A 12,358-nucleotide genomic window follows, 5' to 3' on the forward strand; every position below is an offset into this window, starting at 1 on the left:
TATTCAGTGGCATATGACTATTCCATAAAGAATCCAGTGGCATGTATTTCCTACTTCAAATTGAATTTTTCTAGTAATTTGGGGTTTCCTTTGCAGTAAATACATTTCTCAGCACAAGTCTTTGTGCATCATTTCATCAGCTTTCCCGGAAGTTCCAAAGGAAGATATCTTTGCCTTGCTATCAATAAAACAGCTTGGTTTTATTTTAGTAATTGAAACATTCACCAGCAAGGTCCATAGAAATGGAATTGTAACACTTTGGTGAAATTCTCACTCTACACAGAGCAGGACACAAGCAAAGATCGCCAAGGGATGATTAACAGGACAGAGCTGTTGCTGTTTGTTGATGGGTCATTCTAAAGTACTGTGCCTGTGGTACCATTAACCTTATCACTCTTACTCTTGAAGAGCCAAATTTTGTCCCTATTCCAAGGGAGAACACTGCTTAAGCTCTGCTCTGAGCTTTAAACTCTGAACACTGTCCTGACGCAAGAACAAAAATCACAGTGACATGCTTGGGTGACAAAGTAATAAGGACACAAGAGGCCTCAAAATGAAATACGTGGAAGGGGGGAGCTCATGTGGGTTTCCCCAATTTCTCTGCGGAGCCTGCCGTGACAACACACACAGTCAGTTGGCTATTCAAAGCCAAGTTAGTTTTTTGCTCTTATATGTAAATAGAGAAAATTCATAATTGAAATCCTATAAATATTCTAGGAACCAAAGTGAAGAAGATCACATTTTCGGACTTCATCTCTAAATGCAGCTAAGTTTTAAACAAAACAAAGGAACCCAAAAAGCCACTATAAACAAATTCCCAAAGCTAATAAGCCCTGACCAGTAAAACAGAAATTATGACGCTTGCACTCTCAAAGCTGATCGTACACACCACACCAAGGTGCTCTTGAGATTAGGAAGAGTGTGAATCTGCCTAATGTCCATTCTTTGCCATCCTGTGGACTGCACTAATATGGCCAGTCCTAAGAGATACTTCAAGAGCATTGGGCTTAGTTCTCTGCTCCTTGACTTGTGCTGACCCTTTTTTTTTAATATAGATTTAATATTTGGTGAACTCTCCTAAGTCCTAATGCTTCTTTGATTTTCCAATGCTATTTTATTTTTTAGCTATATTTCTAAGATTTATTTCTAATTGTGTGTATCCATGTGTGTCTGTGTATGGGTATGTACAAACGCAGACAGTCATCCTTAGAGGCCAGAAAAGGATGTTGAGAATGGAGTGCTGGTGCTCTGCAAGAGCAGTGTGTAGTCTTAACTGCTGAGCCATCTCTCCAGCACCATCTTTTAAATATATTCTTAAGCCTTAGGATTGGAACTTGAAATTGTTCTTTCAAGCTATTTGCCAAAGAATAGAATCAGAATCACTTCACAGAAGCTGCCTGTGAATATCAAACTGAACACAGCACAGATGAGAAGCTGTTGGACATTTTCTTTTTCCATTCATTTGTGATTGCAAAGTGGCCGACTCTTCCCTCCACTCTTGAAATGCCCGCTGACTGCAGACAGCACTAACTAGCCTACCTACTCACAGTGCTTTGCAGTCTCTTCCCAATAGGCACACCATTTGTCTACCAAATTATTGTTGCATCTGCATATCTTTACCACTGCATGACGTTTTCTTTTTCTTTTTCAGGAGATAGGGTCTCATGTATCACAGGTTGGCCTCAAACTCACTTTATAGCCAAGGTTAAGCTGGCCCACCAGAAATCCATCTGTGTCCCCTTCCCTAGCACAGGAATTCCAAGCACATGCCATCACATCTGATCTTTTTTTCTTCACATAGGTTCTGGACATTAAAATCAAGTCCTCATGCTTGCCAGGCAAATGCTTCATGTACTGAACTGCCTCCGTAGCCCATGAAGCTTTATGAAATGTGGAAACTGCATAGCAGATAAAAGTGGGAGGGTGGCCTAAAGAAGCTGTAACCAGAGAGCAGATAATCTCAACTGAAGCAGAACACTGCACAGCTACACAGCCCCAAGGAGTCATGGAACATGTCAGACACAGCAGGCAAGCTAAGAGAAAGGAAGGAAGAGCTTCCCGGAGGAGTCAGCCGGGGCAGGGACGGCATGAAAAAAGCTTCCTTTAAGACAGCAGCTGAAGCAAAGAATCAAGGATTTCCCCTGCCCAGCGGATTATCCTTGGCCAGTAACCACTGAGTCTTTGCACCTTTGGATGATCGTTTTGGTGGCTATCAAGGATAGATACTAAGTTCATAACTCATAGACCCACTAGGAACTAGAACCGACAGGCTTTAGAAGACATGCATTATCTGCTAGACTTTGGGCTGGACTTTGGGAGTGGATATAATCTATATATGAAGGGGTGAAAAGTTGAAATAAAAATCAGACCACCAGAAAGAGCTTACAGTGTTCAGCAATCTGCTCCTCTTTGTTGGACACACAGCAAACCATACTTTCTTTGCTTCCTGTGCAGCTCTGAATGATCAGTGAATGATGTTCCAGTTTATGGACTGTGAACAGAGCTGAAGCATTGGAATTCTAGGCACAAACATCCTTCACTGAAGAATTCAGAACTCCTAGAAGAGACAGAACTATAGCTCAAGGGCTGGAGAGGTGGCTCAGTAGCTAAGAGCATTGGCTGCTCTTGCAGAGGACCTGGGTTCAGTTTATAGCATCCACATGGCAGCCTACAACCAATTGTGACTCCAGCTCCAGGGAACCCAGGCCCTCTACATGCCTCTGCAAATATCAGCACACATCTGGCATATAAACACACATACACATACAAATAAATAAATCTTTGGAGCTGGAGAGTTGGCTCAGTGGCGAAGAACACTGGTTGCTCTTGCAGAAGACTCAGGTTCAATTCCCAGCACCCACATGGCAGCTAACAACCATTCATAATTCCATTTCCAGGGCAATATGACTCCCTCTTCTGACCTCTACAGGCATTACATGACATGGGTGTACTTACATACATGTAGGCAATCCACTCATACACATAAAAATACAAATAATAAATAAAATATAAAAAATAAAGTTACAGTTCAAACGCATTGCCTATCTTTGTATTGTCCACAAAACAAAACACCTTTAAATTTTATAATATTTTAAATATAGGAATGTGAGGGACCCTGACAGGGCCACTGGGAAGTAATAAAGATGACACACTTCCTGCTTCCTCTTGATCTCTGGCAGGAAGGCCTTATTTTGCATTCCAATAACACCCATCAATTGACTTGCTTACAGTCACGTAGGGCAGGACACCTCACCATTTGGAGCCATAAGCTTATCAGCACCCACTTCTTCAAGTTGACCAGTCCAAAATTAAGGGAGAGGAAACCATTAAACTCTGATTTTCTCCAGGGGACACTGCATTCCAGTTTCTGGGTCCCCTCTCCATTTGTGGAACGCTTCATCTTTCTGTAGAAATGTGTATATGCATGTATGATTCTTTATCTATACAAATGGATGTGGTTCTTCATCTTTCAATAAAAAATGGTTTGACTGTTGCTCTCTGCTTATCTGGGATGAGTCCTGCTTTTTATTTCTTTAATTGGCTGAGAAAACAAACCCAACAATACTCCCAGACTGGTAATGATACAGGTCAATGAAGAATAATATTTCATGACATCTGGATGTGTATGCAATTTGAATTTGAATATCACAGTCTTAGAGGAGCATATCCGTGTTCATACTTATTTATGTGTTGACTATAGCTTCTTTACTATGACCGCAGAGCTGAGCAGCTGCCACAGAAAGAATGAGTGGTGTGTTCACATGACTGTGCTCTGAGGACAGTGTATATTGCAGGTTTTGGTGACGTAATTATAGCTTGGGAACATCTGAGCCATGCATATCATTTTATTATGGCATTTTATTTTATTTTATTTTTTTATTTTAGTCTGCATACTCACCAATGAGTAAAAGAAAGGAAGAAAAAAGTAAACTCTAACAGTGAAGTGTGGTTTATTTGCTACGGGATTAGACGGCAAACACCACTTCATACAACAGCGTTACACAGATGAAATAAAAGCTATGTTTACACTGTGATCCCTGGAACCTGAGTGGCTGCCTAGTGGTTCCCTGAAACTCTGAAACTCCGTTGATCTCTGGGACTGTCACAGTAGAAAGAAAGGCCCCCTTAAGAGATAACTGGTCAAGAGAATAAAATTCTCTGGCCTCCCTGGAGACTTGGCATTCCAGCTTTGTTGTGTCAGTTACTTGACCATGGGACCACCCTAGCAAGGCAGATTCACATTAAGTCATGCTAAAAAATAGGCAGAATAATTAGTGTGTTAATGAGAGGGTGGACTTTTTCTGCCCCCTGGGCAGTTGCATATGAGCCAGCACAGGCATGGAGTTCTGTCATGAGTCTGAATTCTTCAGAAAACCTTAACCTCTCCTTTTCTTCTGTCTCTTTTCTAAACATGCTTCTGCTAACACTTTGGGCTGCCCCAACATTTTGTACTTTCTTACTTCAAGTTTCCCTCCCACCATTCAGCTCCTAGTCTTGCCACATGTCTAATCACCAAGCAGGTGCCCAACGAGGAACATGGCTCTATGGCTTTTTCCTTCTCCTCTTCATACTTCTCCTTTGGAGCAGCTGTTGAGATTTACAGCTTGTGTCCCCTGAAGATTCTTCTTTTAAATTCTAATAAAATTGTCCTAAAGCTTCTGTCTGAGACTATTATTAAATTCTTTTATTAATGAGCCTAAGAACTCTGAGAGGTGACCCTGTTTTCTCCTGTACCATCACAGCCTGGTGGTTCAGGCATGTAATCCCAGCAACTGGAGAGACAAGAGTCAGTTCAAGATCATCCTTGCCTACTTAGTAGGCGCAAGGCTAGTTTGGGCTTCATTGAGCCTGCCTCAAGTGAAAACAAGAATTAAAGGTAGGGAATTTGCATATGCAATTGATGATAAGTGATCTGATAAGGAGAGATTAAGTCAGTGGTCTGAATGTAATCACAATAGTCTCTTTAGGAGGCCAGAGAGTTTAGAGAGAAAGGAGGGAATGGATGATGAGAAACCGAAATCAGAGGAATATCCTTATTGGCTGAGAATGTTGGGCTAAGCCATCCTCGGAATCTAGAAAAGGCAAGACAATAGATTAATCGGTAGATCCCTCAGAAGAAATGTAGGCCTGCACTACAGTGCACAACGGCCTGCACTTTGACCTTAAGGAATCATAAAACAAATTTATGTTGTTTTGTTATGGAAGTAATTAGAGATCAACAGCCGAAGTCAGGTGAGGCGAGGGAGTTTAATTTGACACTAGCAGAACAGAAACCATGAATCCAAGGAGTCAGACCCCCTGTTCAAGTTTTTTTCGGGGGGGGGGGTTATACTCAACTGAGGAATGTAAGCCAAAGGTACATAGCATATGCATGGTAATTAAGTACAATAACAGAGCAAGGCAAACGTAATAGAAATGCAAAGCTCACAGGAATGCAAAAGCCTTAGGTCTATACAGGAGTGTGATAGCTTTGGAAAACAATGACTTCTTATCCTGGATACCCAAAGGGGGCAGGGGAAGATTTCTGTGTACTTCACCATTCTGGGAGTTCTTAATTATCATCACACTGCAAAATCCTTCAGCATCTGATAAACTCTGCTTCCACAATATTTCCCTCCTCTTCACTGACATAATCCCTTATGTTTATTCTAGAGGAACCCTGTGATATTCTTGTAAATCACCTGAAGTCTGAGAGCTTCTACTCGGTTTTGATAAATTTACTGAGAATATTTATTATACATAGCCCTATTAGAAGGATTAATATAATCATGACTATGGGTCCTGTAAATGGGGCCACCCAGGGACCCCAAGTTATCCAGGTTTTCTTCCAGAAAGACTCATTTTCCTCTTTTCCAGCCTTTATTTTTTTTAGCAGTTGCTTTGCATTCTCTCTAACTATGCCTGATTGATTTGCATAAGAACAGCACAAATACTTTTCTTTTTGATGGTTTTGGCATCTCTATTCTCAGGGATAAGTTTACTGGAAAATCTAAGGAAATTTCCAGCTCACAGTTGAGAAAGAAACTGGTCATTTTTTTTTTTTTTTTTGGAGTCTTTACTTTAAAACTAATTTTTACCTTTTATTTTATTACTTTTGAAGAGGTAACCCAATTTGCCCATGGGGAATCAGGATGCAGACCGCTCTGGCTTCTTCCACGCTGAACAGGGATGCAGGGTGTGGCAATTGGGGTACCCCTTCAGTGGGTCTATCTAAAAGACTCCCAAATTGCTATCTCTAAGGGAAAAGAAAGTCCTTGACCAATGCCTGGGAGATATGACGGAGCAGTAAAGGCAAGAATAGTGAGCATTACGAGGTCTAGACAGGGAACCAGAAAAAAACAGAACAGGGCAAATTTTAAATGTCCAAATTAAAGCCCATTGGAATTTCTTGGTGAGGCCTTCTAAAAGCATCCATCTATTGGGTTCCTCTTCATTTTTCTTTGGGCCACCAAGACTGGACTCGAGAGTGATGATCTTAGGATTTGTTTTCAGGTACTCTGATAGCTGTTGGAGTGGCTAGCATCAGTCTTCTAGACAGGGAGAGAAAATAAATTTAGCCATCATTTTAGAACAATTGTAGCTGCAGGTAGGCACTACAGTATTGGCGACCAAGAATTGAAGTCTTACACCTGAGCATTTTCTTGTTAAGAACAAAATCATTACTGAGAAATAATTGTCTAAATAACATTTTACCTGGACTTAAGTCTAATGTCTGGGAAATGCAGTCCTTTGGACTCTTAAAGAAATATACTGATTAGTTTAATTTTTGGTTATACTTTCCTTTTGGGTGTTTAAGACCATTCGGTTGGTCCAAATAAACCAGTTTACTTTTACTTTAAGGTCGGTTGAGGATCTGGTCCTCAGGGGTGATGTGGGCTTGGGAGGAGCCTCTGGCTCCTTAGGCTTTTCTTTTTACCAGTTCCATCTACCTGAAGATAAGTCAAGAGGTTCTGCTTGACCCAGGCTTCACTTGGAAGCATGGAGGAAATGTTTTCTTTCTGTTGACCCTCCTCTTTGTAGATTGAACACTGGTTTGAGTCCCTCTGGTGGGGTCTCCATGACCTCCCTGAACAAGAGGACAGGTGACTCATCACAGGACATATCAAGAGATTCCCATAGTCCCCTGGGACACTGTCAGCCTTCCTGGGCAAGGAACAAAACTCTCCCTTAAGCCCCTTTGTCCAGATTTATATGGGCTTTCAGGTATGGTTATTAGCGATCCAAGAAGGTCTGTTGCACCAGCCTGGTACCTTTAATTACTGTGTAATATATAGATATATCTTGAACAAAACCCAAATGTTCTCAATAAACATTGACTGGAAGAGATTTACCATCATAGGTTAACTAGGTACAGCTCAGGAAAGGGACCTTAAAACAAGAATTTCTTAAGTCTGTCTCAAATGAAGGCTGTTCTATTACAAACAGAAACACTCTCCTTTTAGTTTTCTATATCCTGATTACAGTTTTCAGAAGGAATGGAGGCATTATATCACATACCTATGGACAGGAAATAAACTGATCAGAATTCAGACCAAGCTTCATAGAAACCATTTTCTTCTAGATTGCATACATCTGGTTCAAGGAGGTAGACCTAGGTTTTCTTGAGTCAAATCATTCTTGTTATGGGCAAAAGAAAGTGCCCAAAGTAACATTTGCATAATACAGAGAAACATAAAAGACATCATCAGTAGCCGTAGGTAACCCAATACCTGTCTGTATCCATTTAATCCAAATCTGTAACCCGTTGTGCAGTACAAATCAGGAGTGGACTGAAAATTAACAACTCTGTATCTCGAGAAACCTATTCAGACCTTTTAATAAGTTTATTTAAAATGGACTTCATTATCCCTTCTATTCTGGAAATACCCCATCATTTTAATCTTTATATATAAATCTTTACTACTATAGTCCTTTTCAAATTCAGGAGACCATTTACAATTAGGGCAGAATTACATACAGCTGGCTGGGAAGAATGGCTGGCTACCCAGGTGAGGTTATCCCTCCTTAAATGAAGAAGTAAGAACCATCAGCAAGCCCAATTGTGATAACCTTTTATAAGCAGGCACGGCTGAAGTCATGAAGATGGTAGTTCTCTGACTCAGAGGAGCACTGTGCAGCATCTTATTATATGAGGTATTAAATGAGTTACTATTACCCATGTACATATTGTGCTTTTAGCTCCCAGGTAGACCTTACAGTTCAGAGAGTGGTCTCTCAAAGAAGGTGTGTAAACACAAGGTAAAGAGAAGCAACCGCACCCAAACTCCAGCATAATCACTTAAGGAAAGCTGTGCTATAGCCCTGCTCAGAATTTAATAAACCCTTTTAATAATATTCATAAATAAATTTGCCAAGCAATTAAGATTTTTACCTCAAGCCTTGAAGCAGTTTTTAAATGACCAAGTCTGCTTTAAAGGTTTGGAGATATTTTACATAGGCGTGGAAAGTGTTTATTCTATATAAATATATCTAAACAGAGATAAATTGCACAGTGGAGCAAAAGTAATCATTTTAAAAATTTATATTCTTAATAGGAACTATGTTGTAACTTAACAATTTCAGCTTGCGTAAGAACATACTTACAAGTCAATTTGATATCTAGTGTATCATTATTTAATAACAGTTCCCTTAGTATTAAACATAAGTCTGTACATTCACAACAGTCTCATACAATAAATACTGTAGTTAGACACAATGTCATGACAAATTAGTTTTAAAACCAAGACTGATTACCTTGATGAAACTCTTAAAAATCAGCAGTATTTTACATATACATACATACACATAGACACACACAGAGACACACACACACACACACACATATGAGCATCTCATCTAAAAAATGGCTGTGCTGAACAAAACATGTACATTGATGCTAGACATAAGGGCTTTCACCTGAAGAAAGCATTTTCAAAACAATCATTTATATTTTAATACGGTAAATATTTCGAGCTGGGTTTCAGACTCAACAAGTGATAGAAAACAGAATTACACATTTCATTTGCACTCAAAACTAACCATAGCCAGAAGTTACGGTATGATTAAAACAAGCTAATGCTTAAACAGTTAAATTGTTTTCATTAAAGACAATTCCATGAAATGAGAGGGTAAAGAATGGGATGGTAAGAAGTATTTAGTCTTAATAAGGCAATACAGAATTAATCTATTATTAAAGACCATTTAAGATAGACAATACCAAAAGCACAGAGTATAAGAAGACAGTTTTCATGAGTCTGAGGCAATGACAGCTGTCTACAGTTAACTCTTTCCTATAGAATCACGCAGGCGCTTGGAGGACGGAGAGGCAGAGCACAAGAGCACGGCACACAGGGTCAGAGGAGCCAGCATGCCGAGTGTGCAGGGCTGGCGGTCTGTGACAGCAACAGCTCAGGCCCAGGGTGGTCCTTTGCTTCCTATGAGGAAAAGGTGTGCGTGTGGGCCGAACACTTAAGGAAATAAGCACAAAATCATATCACTGCCAGAGTCTAAGAAGACACACTGTAGCGAACAGTTATGAGCTAATTCTCAGAGATGTCTAGAGATTGTTCAGTTGTATGCATAAAAGCACATGGTAATTTTTACAAGATAAGCATAGTAATGTTTATAAGTAGTTATTCTGAACACATTGTAGTTGTCCCGTTTTGTCTCAGGCTGTTCTGGAGACAAGGGACTGGCTCAGGCCTTGGGGCTCAGTTCTTGCAAGGTACCCCAGAGGAAGCCATGTGCTACTGCATCTAAGCCAGGTGTCCCCTAGCCACAGAAACAAAATCACCACTGCCGCATGACCATCTCCAGGAGCCTGGGAGAGCTCTTCCAGGTATCAGAGACCTCCATTTAAGCCAAACTAAGATTCCTGGTTTCAACTGCTGATGGGAGTTTTATCAATAGCTAGTATAAAGGCAGTTCAATGCAGACTTAAACATGAGAGTAAAGGCAAGAGTTGCTTCAAGAGAGAAAAGCACAGCGCCATATCTAAGCCGGCAGAGTTTCCAGGGATGAAATGCACCCCTGCCCCAAACAGGCCACATCTGCCTGCATACAGAGTTGCACTGCAAGAAACAGAGAACAAAGGACAAGGCTAAAAGGATGAGATGGGAAGGCCAGTCCCAGAATTCATCTCTTGCTCTGAAGGTGAGTTAACATAGTAAATCAACCAACCTATAACCAACTGGAATTTAATTTTTTTCAAGCCGTTTTCAGGCCTTTAGAGGTCTGACAGCAACATAGACCCGATCGAGAATGTCAAAACCAAAATACTTCCAAAGTGAGCAAAGCAAAGAGATCCTTTAAAACAAACACCACGAAAGCAAACCCAACCCAAAAGGCACGTAACAAATTAGGTCCTTAAACAACCAGCTCAGATACTGTTTTTCGTCTTTGAGACAGGGTCTCCCTGTAGCCCTAGCTGGCCTGGAACTCACTATGCAGACCAGGCTGGCCTTGAACTCACAGAGATCTACAAGTCCGGGGATTAAAGGCATGCCACCACACCCGGCTTCAGATTGTTTTATATAAACATGTAGTACTTAAAAGTTTTGGGAAACATGTAATAGACCTAGTAGAGACACTGTCTAATAAATTTAAAGATGTTTAGGGTACCCAAATTTATAAGGCCTTTGTACTATCAAAATATCCATATTTATAACTCTGCATGGGTATTTAATTAGGCATGCCAAAATAAACCAAAAATAAAACCAATACTTTTGTGCACAATAAACAAATGAAAAGAATAACTGAAGTGGCCAGTTTGTTATGACAGAAACGTATAAAGACAATAATCACAGGCACACATGACAGAATTACTTGAATCTCAACACATGAGACATAACATGACATAATTACATGCAATACCAAACAACACAAGGAAAACAATTATCACAATTGTTCCCTAGTTATTCCCACTGAATTCCCGTTCTGCCTAAAATGGGGCCAGGACCTTGGAATCACATCAAGGTTTAGTTGTGGCCCGGTTTGCCGCCTGATTCCTGATTCCTGTTTTACCTTAAGTGGAGCCAGCACCTCGGAATCACGTCGACGTTTAGTTGTGGTCCCCTTCACTCCTGACTGTAGGCTGGTGCCATCTTTGAATCACATCAAGACTTCATATGCAGCCTCCTGCGGGGGATCACCCTGCACCAGCTTCCACCTGTCTAACCTGGGGCCCATTACCTGGTCTGAATGTCCGTTCTGGGTCTCTGTCTCTGGAGCCCTGGCTCTGACCGGGGCTATGCGGCTCTCTCTGACCAGAGGAAATTCTTTGGGGGTGTTCACTTCTCTGTTCCAGAGGCCAAGGGGCGCTGTAAGGTCCAGGAGTGGCAGCCTCTATTACCAATGAGGGTACGGCAACTTGTTCTCACTGGGGACCTCCAGAAATGTTACCGAAATAGTCAGAGATCAATAGCCCAAATCATGTGAGGAGAGGGAGTTTAATTTGACACTAGCAGGACTGACAGGATGAATCCAAGGAGTCAGAACCCCTGTTCAGTTTTGGGGGGCTTTTATACTCACGTGAGGAATGCAAGCAAAAGGTACATAGCATATACATGGTAATAAGTATGATAATTAAGTACAATCTGATAAGTTCTACCTCTACAATAGTTTCAAGTCTGTGGCGATTTCCATATTGAAATATCAGGGTGTCTTTGAGAGGGATGGAGCCTTTGTCAGCTCTGTTGAGCTTAGCTTGAGAGGCTAGGGTCCCCAGAAACTCAAGGGCCAGAAAAGCTACCTCAAGCCAGAGGCTTTGGGGCTCTTGTCTCACAAATTGGAAGAATGAAATCACAGACCACCAAGGGTAAATTTTAGAAAGAAGCATCTTATTATAGGGAGCTTATTTTATTACAGGGAGAAAGAAAGCAGAGCTCCTGCACAGCAGATCTCCAGGAATGGGGTTCCACTGAGCTCATTGCTTGGGAGTTAATAAGGGTTTAGTGGAGCGGGGAGAAGGAAGAGGTGAGCTGATCAGTCCAGCTCTCATTTCAGGTGTCCAAGACACTCAAGGTTCTGGCCTCATTCTCAGCATGGCCTCCAGAAACAGGGTACTACTTTAGGGAAAGGAGACAAGGAAAAAAAAAACAAAAAAAACGGATCCTGTATCTGGCCTCCCCAGCCTCTAGCTATGGTAGGACTAGAGACATCTCTGGCTTAGATAGTTCTGATATCTCTGGTCTCAGGCAAGGACAAGTATACAGGCAGGTCCAAGTATTACAGAAATGGGAAGCTTTTGCAATGTGATGGTAATCAAGAACTTTGCAGCAGGGAAAACTCTTAAGAGTCAGGTGTGGGGAGGTGAGCAGGAGCCTCCCATCCCACCCCTGTGGTTACCCCAGATGGAAGTCTTTGTTTTCCAAAGTTTTTG

The sequence above is a fragment of the Nannospalax galili genome, unplaced genomic scaffold (assembly GCF_000622305.1).
Source record: "Nannospalax galili isolate Female #2095 unplaced genomic scaffold, S.galili_v1.0 scaffold232, whole genome shotgun sequence".
Taxonomy (NCBI): Eukaryota; Metazoa; Chordata; class Mammalia; order Rodentia; family Spalacidae; genus Nannospalax; species Nannospalax galili.